Below are 19,216 nucleotides of genomic sequence, written 5' to 3'. Positions count from 1 at the left end.
TATTTTAGATTATAGGAATAAATTGATGTTGTGAAGTGTTCACTGAAGCCACACAGAATTAGGTTTTACTTTCTAACTGTATGATTTAGGGCACACCACTTACGTGGAACTTCAGCTTATTTATATGTATAACAGAAGAAAAAAATACCTCTTTGTCATGATTACAATAATTAAATGAGAGAATGTATATAAAGAACCTAGCTTTTGAAATATTTGTGTATACATTGTGTACACCACTATATTTCAAAAACTATACATATATAGTTTGAAATATACATACAAATATATATATACACACACAGTATATACATAGTTTTTGAAATATAGTGGTTTCCTTACAAGGTGTTTTATTTCTTCTTCTTCCTTGTCTTTTTTAATTAATTGAGGAAGGAGATATCTTTTTCAGTTGTGCATCAATTTCAGCACATTGCCTACAGTAACAAATAAACAACTGATGAACTAAATGGACGTTATGTCATATAAACTCTTAATAAGGTAAGTTTCTTCACCCGGTAGAATGGTGACATAACTTGGAATTAGTAGTAGTCTTTTATCCCATTGTATCAGATATGGCTTTGCCCACATTAATTACTCTTATATATTTAGTGAATCTAGGAGAGCACTAAAAATTATGACCTTGAAATGTTGTCTCTGCCCTGATTTTCTATTCTTCAGTGATTCATTGTTCTAGAGGCTGGTCAGTTTTTTGTTTTTTGTTTTTCTTATATCTACTCTCTATAGATTTCAGGCATTAATTTATATTTTGCATTAACCCCTGAATAATGGATACAATTGAATTATAATGCACAATGAAAAATGCTGTGATAAAAAATGATAATGTAACTTTTTATTTTTCCTGTGTGAAAGTGGATTTAGGCAACTTCCAAATGTGAACTGAGTGAAAGATTACATGTAACATTACAATAACTAAATTATAACATTTAAATTACATTTAAGTTAAATGTAATTTAAACATTTGAAGTAAAACATTTAAATAATATCTATACCACAGATTGAAGAGCAAAGGTTTTTATCCTTGTAATAAATAGCAATGAAAATACAGCCATCTTTAGTAATCAGGATAAATAATATCTCTGATTTGTGAACTGGCTTCAAGTACTGGTATTAAACAATGGTAAAATATTAGTGTTATAAGGCTTAGAACTGATACAACTTCCTTCATTGCCTAGAGGATGGTTTGACAACTTTTATGGCATCCAGAAAAAACATTAAGTCTTCTGAGAAAACTTGCTATCATTTAATTGGGTATGTGAATGAATAGAAAAGAATAAAAATTTCAAAACAAAGTTTATCTAGTTTACTGTGAAAGATATTTACAATTTTAGATACAGAAATATATCTAACAATATTAATATTAACATCAATTTCTGGTAATGTGTACTAATTAATATTAGCATACATTTATTGGTTTAAGCCAATAAATGGTTTTTGAAATATTAGTATACATTTATTGGTTTAAACCAAGTGTTAAATTCACTTGGTTTAACACTTAGTACAGAATTTCTTTCAAATTCTGTTAGGAGACATTACTTCTTCAGAACTAATAACTTATGTAAGAAAATAGAAACTTGAAAAATTCGTGTATTTGTTAATGTCCATGCAAGCCATCATTCTTGATGGAAATCATCAAAGCATTTACGAGTTTTAAGTTATATCTAGGGTTAAATTTTGCTTAAATAAGATCCTCCATCTGCAAAGATGACCAGGAGCTTTCCTGATAATAGGTGTGCAATGAGATTATTTACTTCCCAATTTTTCATCCTTAGAAAAAAATTATGAAACTGAAGATATCCTACCAATATATATTTTCTTCCATATAGCAGATGGAAGACAAAAGTGCTGAAAGGGCAAATTTTTTCTAAGATTTGAGCATACCATGAATTCATAAATAATTCCTTTATTATGATGCCCAGAAACTAGTTTATGTTATGTTACACATGTCAAATTGCAATGGCTCAATATTAGACACATATCCAAATTCTTTCTGGGTTGTCAACCTTAAGTATTTTGACCAATGATATGAGAACAATAATAAAAAAATTGGCAAGTTATCTCATGGAAGACAGAATGAGAATTTGAAAAACAGAATCCATAGAGAAATATTGGTAAATAGAACAACACAAAAATTAAGAACTTCTGTTGATCAAGAGACACCAGTAAGAGAATGAAAAGGAAAGCCACAGAGTGGGAGAAATACAAAGGACAATAGAACAGTGACCAAATATTTGAATAGGGCCTTCACCAGAGAGAACATCCCACTGGCTAGTAAACAAATAAGGAGGTGATCAAATTGATTATTCATCAGGAAAATGCAAATGAAGATCACAGTGTGATACCACAACACCTTGAGCAGAACAGCTAAAATGAAGTAGGCTGAGCATACTCAGTGTTGGCAAGGGTGTAGGGCAACTACACAATGCTGGTAAGAAAGGAAATATTGGTACAACTTCTTTAGAAATTGTTTTGACATTTACTAAAGCTAAATTCATATATAGCTATGACCCAGAAATTTTACTTCCATGAATATACCCAACAGAGTGGACTGATATGTTCATCAAATCACAACTATATGAATGTTCTATTCCTAATAGCCCTAATTGAAACAAACCAAATATCCATTAATAGAATGGATAGTTACATGTTCATACCACAGAATATTACACAACAATGAGAATGAACTAAAACAGTATACTATTCAATGAATGAATCTCGCAAACAAAATTTTGAGTGAAAAAATTCAGAGGCAAGAGAACACGTATTTTTTTATCTCATTTACACATGGCGGAAGCTAATCTTTTGTGTTAATAGTCAAGATAGTAGTTATGTATGAGGAACTAGTGTCTGGGAGTGGCAAAGAGGGGGCGTTTTGAAGTGTTGGTAATTACCTATTTCTTCATCTTGGTGTCAGTAGCTTACTGTGTTTGATTTTTGTAAAGTTTTCACATTGTACATTTATGACGTGTGCACATAAAAAGTATACATAAAATAAAATTGCTGATAAGCCTTAACAAGCCACTGTGGGAGACTTATCTTCCAGTGCTAGTGTAGCAATTCATCTCCAGAGCTTAGTTGACATAACCCTTGGTACTAATGTGTGAACAAAAGAAGAAACAAAACAGAGTTATATGAGGGTCCACTGTTTTTAAGCAGATATTTTTTAAAATTTTGGGTGAATGAAAACTGATAAAAATGTTTCCCTGCTAATTCTATGCAGATTTTAAGCTATACTAAGAAGCAATAACAGTTTAAGAAATATTTGAGGCGAAAAAATTGTCCTCCTGTTTAGAGTTCTAAGACCAATCAAAACAATTTGGAGTTTGCAAACTTTGAAAATTACTTGTAGCAGACTAAAAGTATTTTGGCAAACTAAAATTTAGGAAATTTATTGTGGCAAAAAAAGACTTGTGGTTGCTTTATTCAATAAAAGATAAAAGAAATAGCAATAGACTTGGAATCAACCCAAATGTCCATCTGTGACAGACTGGATTAAGAAAATGTGGCACATATACACCGTGGAATACTATGCAGCCATATAAAAGGATGAGTTTGCATCCTTTGTAGGGACATGGATGCAGCTGGAAACCATCATTCTTAGCAAACTATCACAAGAAGAGAAAACCAAACACCGCATGTTCTCACTCATAGGTGGGAACTGAACAATGAGATCACTTGGACTCAGGAAGGGGAACATCACACACTGGGGCCTATCATGGGGAGGGGGGAGGAGGGAGGGATTGCATTGGGGAGTTATACATGATATAAACGTCATGCACATGTACCCTAGAACTTAAAGTATAATAAAATAAAATAAAAAAAAAAGAAATAGCAATAGTTATTTTAATATAAAAATTTATATTTCCTTTACACTGGACAAAATATGTCATCTCTGAAGTCTGTGATACTTTCAAAATAATGGCCCTCTTACTTTCATATCATTATCTTACATTTTAATTATCATTTCTACCCATTATATGATTTCTATCCTGTCCAAATTAATATACACTTCTAAAATTCCTCCATTCAGTATTATACTTTATATATGTACTGCTGTCTTAAAATCAATGTGTTCCACTAAAAATATAATAATTTTAAGTGGTAGATCTTAGTAACTCAATTGAAATTTCCTTTAAATGAATCTTTTCAAGATTTAAAAAATCCATCTTTTCTCTGGATCTGGAGGCTTAAACAGGTAAATGAGAATAGCCTTAGTGTTTCTGTTTGCCATTGTAGCCCTAGAACAGTACCTCAGAACATGTTGTATTCTTCGAACAAACAATTGTCGAATGAAATATGACTAACGTCCTGATCAGACTTCTGTCTCCTTTCTTCCATGTATCCTATTTTACTGCACTCTTGGTTGCTTTCAGTGACCTCTCCCCATCTACATCCATCAGTCTTTTGCCTCCTTCTCACTATTCAGAAATCTGCAGATTTATCATTCATACTTCCTATCTCCCACCCTATACATATCTGAAAGCTTCAAGAAATAGATTTGGAATCACTACAAAATAATAGGGAACCACTGTCTAGAATTGATTTGAGAATGTGCCTCTTTAAATATAGTACTCAGAATTGGATGTAATACTAATACTTAGGATGTCATGTGAGTAGCACTAGTCTAGAATTAATCCTCCACCTCTCTTACATGAGACAAGCCACTGTTTTAAAATAGAAATTATGAATTTAGATCTTCATCATCTAATTCAGTTTCTATCCACCAGTATCTACCTGGATATATTCAGCAGCAAGGAATCTGTTTCATGAGTTGGTTCCTTCCATTGTGGGTAAGCACTAGTTGCTGACTCCCTTCAGCCTTCTGAGGTAATGGAAATGGTATTTTTACATGAGAATCCTTCAGATATCTTAAGGGACCTATATTCTCTTTCCAAAGCTTTGTCTTCTTTAGTTTTTTTAACCATTCAGTTTACGACATGATTCCAAGTAATTTCCTGTTTTGCATCTTCTCTTCTAAACCAAATCTAGGTCAGTGTTTGTCTTAAAATATCATGCACAAAATTAAATTTAATACCCATATGTGGTCTATTCTATACCGAATACAGTGGCTGATTCTGTTCCATGACCTGGATTCTAAACTTTTTTTTTAAATTGCAGCTCAGGTTGTTATTAGCTCAGCACTGTGCTTTGCTGTTAGAGCTGACTTTAGTGACTGTGGCAGTTGTTTTTCTCATATATCCCACCTTTAAACCACTCCTTCTATATCTTCTTCACTGGGAAAGTCTTTTTTGTTTTGTGGAATAGCCTAAAAGTGCTCTTCTTCCACCACTCTTGCCTCTCTTTTTTTCTTCTGTTCTTTAAGAACTTTATGAAGTAATGACTTTACTCCTGGGATTTTCTTATCCTGCTTTTCTCTCACTCTCCCTATAGTGTGGTTCTGTATATTAAAGTATTAGCAACAATTCAAAAGGACAGACTAAAGCATCCATTATTTTAGCCCAAAGCCATCTTCTCAGCATCAGCATCACAGTCAGCACCCACTCCTTATTGCTGTAAACATGTAGAACGGCAGCCTCCTAAGCTATTTCCCAATGATCATATTGGAAGTTTGGCCTTTCCCTCCACTTTTCTATGCTGTGTTTTAACCAGAACCTAAAATTCTACTTGGACAAATCAAGCAGAATTAAACAGTTGCTTTGTGAAGAACACTGGTGTCAATACTCAAATAATTAAGTCATAGAATCATGAATATTAGGAGAAAATATTATCCAGTGTAACATTTTAATCATAGTAGAATTTCCTTTTAACCCTTCCCTGCTATATAAGCTTCCAGCTGCTGCTTAAAGAAGAGTAATGTTAGGGATCTCACTGTTTTTTAGGGTGGCTTATTTAATTTTCAAGAGTTTCATGCTGTGAGAATCTTCAATATAAAATAAATCGATTGCCTTTCCTGTAGCTTTCTACTGAACTTTCTAGTTATGTCTTCTGGTCCAAAAATGAATAAATCTCTTTCATAAGGACATACCTAAAAATGCTTTAAAATTATTTATGATTTTACCATGAGTTTGTTTCTGGAGAAGCCATTTGGTAATATAATATAAAAATAATAATATTAGTTAGTATTAAATACCTTCCTAATTTTATTATGTACAATTTCCTTAACTATCACAGAACACCTATGAATATTTATGAAGAGCATCATTTTACAGAGGAACACCCAAGTAATGGTCACAGGAATTAAAGAGCTTGCAAGGGTCAAGTGCTAGTCAGTGATGGAACTTGGTTTTAAACTCCATTATTTCCTGCAGCAGAGTTTACATCCTCAAATGCTTCACCATGCCATCTACAGTGTGATGTGCTTTCCAGATTTCTCACCATTCCATTTGATCTCCTTTAAATGACTTTTATTTGAGAGTGTGTGTCTTTAAATATAGTGCTCAGAACTGGATGTAATGCTCACAATATCATGTGACCAGAACTAAGTAGATAAATGTTTATTCCTTTGAACTTGCCTTGGAGTTTGACAAGGATAGTGTGGATATTAAAGATATTTATTTCACAAGCTTTACTGAATCAACGTATACTAGACCTACACTATCTATTTAATTTATCAGTTCCCAAATTATACTAATTTGTATGAATGGAAGTGACAATATGAACTATTTAATTTAAAAAGTAAATTGTGGAAAAGATTTTGAATAAATTCATTTCCCATTATTTTTCAGTCCACCTATTTTTAATGACTGCTGCAGATTAAAAGTCTTTTTAGACTTCCTCTAATAAATATATTGAAATAATTTTACAATATATGAAACTTGTAAATTAATTGTATTTCATTTCATAATTTGTTAAAAGTAACTTTACAATCTTATTTTGCTTTCAAATTCTATCTTCATATATGGTATGTCATAAAAAGAAAACTATTGATCAAAGTGTGTAAAATTTCGTAAGTTGAGGATTAATTAAGCTGGTTAGGATGGAAGTACACAGAACTAATAGAAAGTCACTAGAGAAGTATTCATAATGCCTGCTAGTGACTTATTCTTTCTAGAGAAAGTTTCTTCTTTTGTGTGACCTATGTGTGTCTATATGCACACACAAGTGTATACATAAACACACACACATATGCATTGCTGATTTATGATCTGTGAGTACTTTTGTGGTAGTGGAGCTTCATGATATCATATTGTAGTCATATATCAAAATACAGTCCCAGGAGAACTTGAATTCACTTAAATTGGAGTTATGCACTGATGATTTCTGAGGAGGACATGACCTCTAGATTAGACAATCAAAGCTTTGTTATTTTTTATCAGATCTGCCAAGAAAATCAATTACTTCCTTCAAAACAAATTAAACAGCAAACCTCTCCCAAGGACGTTACACACAGTTGTTTATGGGCTTTGAGACTGTTTTTATGTTCCAAAATACCCACTTTCTTAAGAATGCATCGTAAGAAATGAGTCCAACAAATAAGATGTAATTTTATTAGACAGGTACAAATTTAATATATAACCAATAATTGATTAGGCATTTGTAATTAAGGGTAAGAATTTCAACAGGACCATGTTTAATATTCTCCTTAATTTATTATTCCAAACCAGAAAATGTTGCATCACTTGTACTGTGGGCATTCATTCTATTAAAGAATTTTAGAGATCTACATAGTCAAAAAGTATTTTTCCCAACAGCAAGTATTCTTTCCTTCGAATCTGTAGCTTTATCGACATAATTATATATGCATATACTTACTTACTCTGAAATGATGCAATATCCCCTTCACAGCTCATCTATCGGTTTATTTCATGTTGTTGGCCAAAACTCAACACATAAAAGGAGCTGACCCATGATTAAGAATTTTATTTAATAAAAAAGAAAAGAAAAACAACACAAATAATTACATTATCATAATTACATTATTAATAAGTATATACAAACATATCATTATAATTATAAAATTGATAAACTATCATATGTTATTAATGGAAATTATATCTACCTAACATATGCTTTAAAGTGGGGTGTCTTAACTTCAAGCTGAGAGTTTGGAAACTGCAGCATATACGTTAAGTATGGGAGAATGAAAAAAAAAAAAACTAGTCACATTATTTTGCCTAAAGAGATTCTTCATATCATTCTAGAAATCCCATGCTATATTTGGATGCTTTTTGTGGCAACATAATAAGCAAAATAACCTTGCTCCAAAACCTACACCATTTTCTTTACACATCCTTAAGTACTGAACAGAAAAATTTGTAATGCTACTGCTGTTAGAGAATAGAGCAATGTGTATGTTCTGGTTGTGATATATCAAGGGATGCAGACAACATGCAGCAAAACCATTTAAATGGAACAACAGAAAAGTATGTATAAATCCATCTATACACACAAACACACATGTTTAGTTATATTTATGTCATTATATAAGTTCATTGTGTGCTGGTTAAGAACATACACTTTAGCACCAGAATGACCTGGGTAGAAATCTTTGCTTAAGTTACTTCAAATTCTTTGTTTCTCATTTATAAAACCAGGGAAAGACTTCTTTATACTTGCAAAACACTTAAAAACATGTTTACACATAGTAAAAATGTATAATGCTAGTTATATTATTAGAAACTCTGATATTAAATGGGTTAATGCACTGACATGATTAGCACAATATTTGACCCACAGTTGATGTTTTTTGTTATCTCTACATCACTTGTGCTTGACATTGTCAATGTGTGTGTGGCTTCATTTTGCACTAGCTTCAACATTCAGTGACAATGGACACTGCTTGAAAATGAAGATTCTCATGCTTATGACGTGATCTTGAACATAGCAATGATCATGACGATAAATATCTGTGTTTTGCTGTCTCAGAATATTCTAAAGTATGTACTGCCATATTTGACTTTAAAATATCCTTTGAGAAACCAGAGAAATTGTGTAAAATATGTATTAGATTAACACATTTGTGGAATACCTGTTGAGTAAAAGCATCCCAAGATACAGTACTTCCTCTGAAGGGATTTAAAATCAGGATGGCGATGCAAAGTATGAATACATAAACATAATGAAGTACTATTGAAATCTCAGACTTGACATGAGATATTAATGAAAAAAGCAATTATATCACTGAGGGCACATAAAGATTTATTCTCTGGTATTAAGTCCTAATTTCTCTTGCTAGCAAGCAAAGTTAATTTTTGTAGAATTACTTGAACAGAAAGTTCTGTGGTTCTGACTTCTGGGGAACTGTAAGTCTTGTATATCTTTATCATTGCTATTTCATTTCTATTCCTTCTTTTGAATAGTGAGTTGTTTGGGTGGAGGGGCTTGCATTAGCTCCACACTGAGTATAAACTCAATACTTCGACTGAATTTCCAGAGCTCAGTGTTGCTCTGGCTTGTCCTATATCTTAAGGCTTATAAAGAAAGTCTTTGTTAACTGCCAGATGGTATGTTGACCTAAGGAAATAAGCCTTTAGCCACTGGAAATCCATTGTGCCAAGTACAACATTCCTAAATGAATATGGAACCAGAGATCATTGTTTTTGGTCACCTACTCACCCAGAAGAGTTGCTGAATCCTGGCATTCCAGTAGGGCTAAGGATGGTGAAATCAGAAGAGACTCAGGAGACCACTTGAAAGTATTTTTCCCTACTTAATTAAGCAATAAAGACTTTCCAGGAAACTCTACTTCCTTAGAGTGGGAAGTTTCTATAATGTTGCTGACCTAAGATACTGAGAAAGAATGTGCTTGGGACTTTATTTTCAAAATATATCCAAACCATATCACCACCTTTCCCGCTTCATTCCTGACCCCAGCCATTTTGATCTCTCCTGAGCCACTTGAAATAGTCTCCTACTCGCTCTCTGTGTAGTCATTTCTACAACACTGAGCTCTGGAAATCCAGTGAAAGTATTGAATTTATACTCAGTATGGAGCTAATGCAAGCCTTTCCTCCCAATCAACTCACTTTTCAAAAGAAGGGATAGAAATGAAATAGCAATGATAAAGAAATACAAGACTTACAGTTCCCCAGAAGTCAGATGACCCTAGAAGACAGATGAATTGTTTTAAAATACAAGTCAGATTGTGACACTCTTCTAAAAACCCTCCAGTGGCTCTCCATCTCACTCTAAATAAAAGCCAGAATCCCTACAATGGCCCAGAATCACTAACTGGCATCATGTCTCTGTCTTATCACCACCTTGCCTTCAGTTGCTTTGCTCCCACAGTCCTGCTTTCCTTATTGTGCTTTTAATGTAGGACCTGCTTCCACTCAGGGCCTTTACACATACTGGGGATTGCTGCGAGTATATTGTGGAAATGCTTTTATGGCATCCAGCATCAAGATATCCATGCAGCTCTGCTGTGCTCTCCCCCTCCTCCGGGCATTTGATAAAATGGTAGCTTCTCAGTGAGGCTTTCTTTGGACACTCTATATGAAATTAGAACACTCCCCAACTCTAACAGCCCATGAACTCCCCTGTAATTTATTTTCTCCATTGTTATCAACAGATATTATCATACAGTTTACTTATTTATGCATTATCTTTCTCCCGCTATTGGAATATAAACTCTATGAATATATGCATATTTTTCTGTTATGTTCATTGCTAACTCAAACCTAGAAGAATGTCTGGTCCAGAGAAGAAACTCAATAAATATTTATGCTTAATCTGAAGGCAGATAGAAATATTTATTGAGTTTAATAAATAGAATGAATTGTGCTGTAGACTGACGTTTTTCTAAACTCTAACATCAAGGTGTCACCAGTGACCTTAACCTTGAAGTCTTATAGAAATGTCTGATAAAGCTTCTTTCCTCCAGCCAGTGAGATCTGAATAGACTGTAGCCTAGAGGCCCAATTTGGCATGGCATTTTAGTTCTAATTCTGTATTCTCTGGCTATTACAGTTTTTCTGATATTAAAACCAGCTACCTTGGACTGGCTTTAAGGAGCATTCTTATGTGTGTTGCCAGAAGGCAGATTAGAATAAGTAAATTTTCATTTCATTCTAAGCATTTGGTAGATCTTTTAAGTATACCAAATTAATAAGGATAATTTATTGATTTATTTGCCATGTATATATAATAGTCAAATTGATTTACCATGAAACCTCAAGAGAAAAGGAAATTAAAGAATGTAATTTCTATTTAAGGTATACGTAATTTAAAAAAAAGGTTGCAAACTATCTGTCAAAGTCTCATATAAATGAAGACAGAAATCCTTATGTACTTTTACTTTCTTATGAAATACTGCCATGTTTATAGTTGGTCTGAAGAGAAAAAATTATTTCCCTCAAGTAAGAAATAACAAATGAGGAATAGAATGCATATGATGTGTATTTTTGTTTCAAAAACAGAAAAATCAAGTGACAGAAAACAATGTGATGTATTTTACATCCAATTAATACAGAATCTTATTAAATTAGGAAGAAGTTCCTATTTTCATTATGAATGACAATCATTTATCATCAAAAATTATATTTATATACTTTCATCACAATTTTTGAGTTTCTAATCTGCTTGTTTTTATTTCTCACACTCCATTCATGACTAATCTCTTTCCAGCATGACCTTGGATACTACTGACATTGTCTTCTTTAAAACAAAATTAAGACAGAAAAATGTGTCAGTGACCATTCTCGGTGCTCTATCGAGTGACAGGGACTATCCCAGATACTTTATACACTGGATCACTGAAAATTCCACAAAGTAGATATTTCTATTCTCATTTCACAAATGCAAAGATTAAGATTTGGAGATTACAAATTTACAAAACAGGTGGTATAGCTGCAACTTTAATCAATCTATGGTTCTAAAGCCTGTAGTAGTTTCTTCAAACAAATGTATTTTTTTGGATGAAAATTATACCACACATACATGAGAGGACAGGGTAGATGAAAATAATATGTATTAAATGTTTACTATGTGCAAGTTTGCGTTCAATGCTTTTATTATTTCAAAAATCCTTTGTCAAAGCACGAAGGGTGTCGTCATTCCATTTTACAGATGAAAACACTGAGTTAGAAAGCGGTTAAATATAAACAACTATCAAGGAGTTTAATTGGGAGTCCCACTGATATCTGTTGCCTCCAAATGGCATACTAGTTATACCACACTAAAGTTGGGTGAAGTATGAAATAACGAGTATGCCTAAGATATGAGTATAAATCATTTTCATTGAATTAAGGCTACCTTTGTTCTGTCTCAGAGAGAAATGATAAAGATGAAAATATAAGTGAAATCAGAAACTTTTGTAATTATTTTTCTAGTAATTTTTCTGTAAATGATGATTCAGTCTTTATTGATATATTTAGAAACTGATTATCTCTCTTACTTTTTTGACTCTTCTTGAATATGTTCTCAATTCAAATCATTTACAAATGAGAAATTAATAAGAATATCTTTTCTGTTCTTATTTGGCCTAATTTAATTATATTTAAATTGGAATCTTTTCCCAAAACATGTAAGAGCTACATTTATAGGGAAGAAAGAAGAGGAAAGAGAAAAAATCTTTAAGTTGACAAGTCTTTATGCTTGTTGAAAATAACCTTATGATACTTATTTTTTTGTCTTTCAAATAGAAGAAAGTGCACAATCGAAGTCAGATATAGAGATTCAAAATGGCTGCTATTGTAATTGAGTATTTTCAGAGTGGTCAAGATGCTGTACTACATAACCCTGTAATGAGACACCCTGTGCCTAGAATAATCCTTATGCATAGGAGAGCAGAGCTAAGGTTGCTGTGAGAGTATTCACTCTGGAAATTATGATTTATTTGGGATTAAAATCAGATATTTAGCATTTCTGCAAATACGGCAATCAGGTTGAATTCACTTGGAAACAGGAGTGAATTAGAAATACCCTCTGAACTTCTCTCTTCTGGTTAAAAACAGTGAAACTGACATGGCTCTAATGGCCCTAGCTTTGTTTGGATCCCACACAAACTACGCATGTCTTGTTCCACACAGTCACTCACTTCAACCATGTTCTAGACATTCTGTTTTCAAGAGAAATAAGTATAAAGGAGAGAAAAACAAGCAAGATTTCCTGAGAGGCTTTTATAATTCCTGCAGATTCTGTGAGGTAGAGGAGATAACTTTTTCTTTCTTTGGAATTTTTATTTACAGACCAACTATGAGGAGTCGACCGACATTTCTTTATTATAGCTAGTTCCAAAGGAAAACTTAAGTGTCACAAATTTGTATGCATGCATTAAAAATATTAAATACAAGAAAATTGATAAATGGATAAAAATGTGACTACTTACAGCCTCTCTGTGGTTTTATAACTTCTTTACAAAGTAACTATTGTTTTCAGAACATTCAACAATGTTAGTGAAAACTCACAGTGTATGTGGACCTAGTTCAAATGCACTAATTAGTAAAGCTAATTTTTTTTAAATGTTGTAAAACCCGGCGTTGGCTCACACTGCATTCATCTGCCTTTGTTAGGTCACATCACATTTCTACGTGGAACTTTAAAGCAAAAACTTCTCAGCTAAGGCACTGCTGAATGAGGTCCTTATGTATCCATAAAAGACTGTGCCTTACTTAATGACTACATTTTGTGAGGGCAAAGGAGGTTATTGTTAATTTTCCCCCACTAAGTTCTATGGATATTTTTGGAGTGTTAAAGAGTAGAAAACAGTATAGTTGTATATTTACATCAATAATAGAAGCTGAATCACACACTGAACTCTATCCTAAAGTTTTCAAATTGTGGCTTTTGATTTCTCCTAAATAAAAGATGAACGTACAAAGCGAAAGAGGGATTAGGAATTGTGACACAGCTAAGGAATATTTTAGTGTACATATTAACATACTACCATGTTATCTTACATATAGAATGTGTATTTAAAAATAAGTCTTGACTTGGCATATTATCCAAGAACTGAACTTCATGCCTGGCTCTTAGAAGTATACAAGTTTACACAGCAAAAGAAACTACCATCAGAGTGAACAGGCAACCTACAGAATGGGAGAAAATTTTTGCAATCTTCTCATCTGACAAAGGGCTAATATCCAGAACCTATAAAGAACTCAAGCAAATTTACAAGAAAAAAACAAACAACCCCATCAAGAAGTGAGCAAAGGATATGAACAGATACTTCTCAAAAGAAGACGTCTATGCAGCCAAAAGACACACGAAAAAATGCTTATCATCACTTGCCATAAGAGAAATGCAAATCAAAACCACAATGAGATATCATCCCACACCAGTTAGAATGGTGATCATTAAAAAGTCAGGAAACAACAGGTGCTGGAGAGGATGTGGAGAAATAGAAATATTTTTACACTATTGGTGGGACTGTAAACTAGTTCAACCATTGTGGAAAACAGTGTGGCAATTCCTCAAGGATCTAGAACTAGAAATACCATTTGACTCAGCCGTCCCATTACTGGGTATATACCCAAAGGATTATATATCATGCTGCTATAAAGACACACACACACATATGTTTATTGCGGCACTATTCACAATAGCAAAGACTTGGAACTAAGCCAAATGTCCATCAATGACAGACTGGATTAAGAAAATGTGGCACATATACACCATGGAATACTATGCAGCCATAAAAAAGGATGAGTTCATGTCCTTTGTAGGGACATGGATGCAGCTGGAAACCATCATTCTCAGCAAACTATCGCAAGGACAGAAAACCAAACACCGCATGTTCTCACTCATAGCTGGGGATTGAACAATGAGATCACTTGGACACAGGAAGGGGATCATGACACACCGGGTCCTATTGTGGGGAGGGGGGAGGGGGGAGGGATAGCATTAGGAGATATACCTAATGTAAATGACGAGTTAATGGGTGAAGCACACCAACATGACACATGTATACATATGTAACAAACCTACACATTGTGCACATGTACCCTAGAACTTAAAGTATAGTAATAAAAAAGAAAAGAAAAAAAAAAGATATATGCAAGTTTAGAGCCAGGCACAGTGGCTCACATCTGTAATCCGAACACTTTGGCAGGCCAAGGCGGGCAGACAGAAAGGTCAAGAGCTCGAGACCATCCTGGACAACATGGTGAAACCCCGTCTCTACTAAAAATACAAAAATTAGGCCGGGCGCGGTGGCTTAAGCCTGTAATCCCAGCACTTTGGGAGGCCAAGACGGGCGGATCACGAGGTCAGGAGATCGAGACCATCCTGGCTAACACAGTGAAACCCCGTCTCTACTAAAAAAAAAATACAAAAAACTAGCCGGGCGAGGTGGCGGGCGCTTGTAGTCCCAGCTACTCGGGAGGCTGAGGCAGGAGAATGGTGTAAACCTAGGAGGCAGAGCTTGCAGTGAGCTGAGATCCGGCCACTGCATTCCAGACTTGGCGACAGAGCGAGACTCCGTCTCAAAAAAAAAAAAAAAAAAATACAAAAATTAGCTGGATGTGGTGGCGCGCGGCTGTAGCCCCAACTACTCGGGAGGTTGAGGCAGGAGAATCGCTTGAACCTGGGAGGTGGAGTTTGCCGTGAGCCGAGGTTGCACCACTGGCACTCCAGCCTGGCAACAGAGCGAGACTCCATCTCTTAAAAAAAAAGAAATATAATAAAAATAAATACAAGTTTAGATGCAGAAAGGATGCTTTTTCCTAAGTCACTGAGTCACTCATTCAGATACTGGCAAATGCTTAGACTACAAGATAAGCCTTCTAATTTTCATTTAAATAGTGGCAAATGCAAAGATTACAAGCTAGGTCTTCTAATTTTCATTCAATCTTTGATTTACTTTCTATGCAAAACCATACTTTTCATGTTAGATGCAAAATAAGCTATGGAAAGGTGACATGTTTGACTAGTTTTGTTCTTGGAACACTCTTTTAAATTGTGTGTAGTCCTCTTTTCTTAAATTTCTTTCTCTCTGAGAAAGAGAATAATTGAGCTCTGATTCTCATACATTACTCTGCGCAAGAGGCAAAAAGTCAATAAAGACATTATTATAATTCCAGCCTTAAGAACAGCAGTCACATGCTACACAGTGTGCACGGCTAGCCAGGTATCCTAAGGTTCACAGATTAAAAGAGTGATAAGCTGCACGCATATCAGGGAACCAATCACAAGACATGAGACTGGGAAATGGCAAAGGGAAGCTGACATTTCCAAAGAAAAATTGATGTGTCCAAACTTCTCTTTTTCCAGAGAAAAAGTTAATGTTTCACAATATAAATAGGAGAAGTAGCTAAGCAGCTGCTACACAGTGGCACTGTGCTCTCTCCAGGACCTCACCTGACTGCAATCCTGCCACTGTGTGCGATTTCATGACATGTAACAAGGCAGATGTTTGATTTTTCTTAATACTTTGCTTCTAGTTATTGCTGCCAGTTTGATTTGTTAGGCCTGCTGGTTTGGGTTTAGAAACAAGAATGAAAGAAAACAATTCATATCTCTGTAATGGCCCATTTGGTTTCTTTCCTTTAGGACTGTCAACCCTGGGAACTGAGTCCTTTACAATCACCTGCAGTCTCAGGTCCACCCCAACCTCGGTAACAAATCTTATTTATTGATAAGCAGGCTGGCAAAACTTTCCAACTTACGAGGAAAAATACAACAGCCACACTTAAGTTATTGGATTATGCATTCTCTCTGGTTGAAAAGTTTGTTTGTGAAACCAAATTAAGATCAGAAGATTGTGAATGCCACTTCACAGTGAAAGTAATTAGATGATTAATTAAAAGATAGTGACAAATACTATATAACAATCATTATTATTAAATACTCATATTTAAGAGATAAATTATATTTAATTGTAAAAGAAAATAGAGCATACGGGATCAGTGCTCACCAACCTACTAACGGGATGTTGGTGAGATCTTCTGGGTAGAGATTTAGGGCATTAAAGAATCATTCCAACTATTAAAATATCTTACCAGGAAGTCTTTTCTTTCTGAAGACAAGCTGACTCTCCAAGGAAAAAACTTGTCATCACAGGAGCAGGAAAGGGAATCAGACTTGACTTCCCTTTACTCACTACCTCTAATTGCTAAGTGTCCTATAATCTTTTCATGAAGTAAAACCTAGCTTCGGCAGTTGAATTTCAGAAGACATGTTTGGTTCTTTAATTAAAATATGAATGACATTTAACCCACAGAGTACTTCATCAGGGAATGCTTTACTTCTGCAAGCATTTCTTAGTTGTCTTTTCATTTTGCATTTGCTTATAAAGTAATCATCTTCCAAATCCTTTTGGATTTTGATTATAAATGCAAATGTAATGATATTTCTATTTGTGTCATCTTCCAAAGAGATGAAAAATGTTTATGAATATATCCTAATATGCATTCCTCTTGTCTCTAATAAATAACTGCAGACACATGGCCGCTCTGCCTTCATCAAAAGCAGAAGGTAGAGAACAAAGGATCAGATGATATCCCAAGGTGACAGTGTATCCAAAAGGTCACAGACTGATTAACTGCAGTTTCCTTACGCATTTCGATTTGGGAGTTGGGGTGCTTTTTGTCGTCATGTTAGTTTGTTTCAAAGTAATATATAGGTATTAAGTAATATTTTAAAATTTACTTATAGAATTCAAACATGAGAGAATATGGGCAGCAATTACTTTTTAAGCAAGTAGGGAATGCAAGAGAATTCTTAAGGTTTTCAAAACTGAAGGATTTGTCTGTAACAGCATTTATTTAAACCACCATTAGAATTCCACCTCTTTATTTGTTTCTAATTTCTTATTCTTTTTATATAGATCGTGAGACAAATATCTAAAGTTACATGATTTCTACAAGCTACTAAAGCAAATTCCCAGAATCCCAAGTTAACCACGTGTTCCCAAGAGGCAGTTCTTCTGGAATGAGATGATGGCATGGAATTGGTGAGAAAAGTGAAAATTGCTTTTTCTCATTTACAGAGTGAAAAGTCTAGCCATCCACAGACAAATGACAAATGCAGCAAGGTTTTCACAAGTCTTTTGGCCCTGAAAATAGGTAAACCATTAATCCTTATTATTTTATTTGTACCTTACCCCTATATGAAATGTAAATACTCTTTCCAGCCTCCATTACAGATGTTTGTATCTTAAGCTGAGTGTTAATGTTTATGTATCCCTTTTTATATTATAATGAATAGAAAATTTCCAAATTGCCTCATTACGTAGACAATAATTCAAATTACAGGCCCAATGTTGCAAAGTTAATAATGTCATCTTCATACTTGAAGGAAAGGAGATTATTCCTATTACACTATTATTAAACATTTAACAAAAAGAAGATAATCATGATAGAAAAATTCATATTTGCATGTTACCACTTTGAAGCTATTTATAGTTTCTCTTTGCTCAGAGAAATTTCAGGTATGTTTGAATGGATGACATAGATTTTTTTCCTCTTGCCCTTTATCATTTTTAATCTAGAGAGGATAATGTCTCACACAAAAATTTAAGTGGGTGGTTGCTATCGCTGAATGATTCCCGCCTGTCAGCCCATGGACAAGAAAGGAGTTGAATTTAACCTTAGTCTCCAAGGTTAGAGATAGATTAGATAAATGGGAAACAGCCACTCCTCCCACATCCTGTTCATGGAATGTAGGAAATGACTAAAATAGGGACCAAAGGAAATTTATTGCTTAAACATATCAAGGATTAGTTCCTCAGTACTTTAAAAATGAGTTCTAAACTCTGTTGTAAGAAAGAACTCTGATTTCAAAGACAGATTAAAGAATTCTGGAATTTTTGAAAAACAATTTCTCCCAATTTATTTTTGGAATTGAATAAACATGGAATGATATTTATTCAATGAAAACCTGTTATTTTGTTTTCTCAGGGTAAATAAAATTATTAAAAAGCTGCTGACTCATTCCCCTGGCTGCTGGGCAATTTGCTGTTTGCAGTTAATAAAAAACACTTCTAACACCGACTCCAAAATGTTGTTAAAGGTTAGTGTTGCTTTAGATTATAAACTGAGAATACAGACATGTGGACTTGGGTAGATTTTTGCATATCTAGCATGTCATACTGCATTAAACATAGATACTTGTTTGATTTTTTGATTTTTTTAAAAAATGATAATAGTAAAGAAAGAATAAAGGAGGATATAGTAGAATGATTCTTAAATGTACAAACCAATGAGGTTGAAGCTCTTCTTGCATATTCATAAGTCCACGGGTTTCTTATGGGCATAAGTCCACTTTCTTATGGGAAAGAAAGATTTAGATCTTTCTTTCTAAATCCCATCAATGTTGAAAAATGGATACACACCTCTAGGACACATGGACAATTGAAGGAGGA

General features: G+C 34.0%; 1 long non-coding RNA gene across 1 annotated transcript in view; it reads left to right on the top strand.

The window, feature by feature from the left end:
- Nucleotides 1-18,824, top strand: part of LOC117064170 — a 141,719-nt gene extending 122,895 nt beyond the window's left edge. The window contains exons 2-3 of the long non-coding RNA XR_004429301.1: nt 17,681-17,806; nt 18,753-18,824. This is a non-coding gene — a long non-coding RNA (uncharacterized LOC117064170). The remainder of the gene's footprint in view (nt 1-17,680; nt 17,807-18,752) is intronic.
- Nucleotides 18,825-19,216: the final 392 nt, after the last annotated feature.

This window comes from Trachypithecus francoisi, unplaced genomic scaffold (assembly GCF_009764315.1).
Source record: "Trachypithecus francoisi isolate TF-2019V2 unplaced genomic scaffold, Tfra_2.0 Contig01566, whole genome shotgun sequence".
Lineage (NCBI taxonomy): Eukaryota > Metazoa > Chordata > Mammalia > Primates > Cercopithecidae > Trachypithecus > Trachypithecus francoisi.
This window is presented reverse-complemented; position numbering and strand designations above follow the sequence as displayed.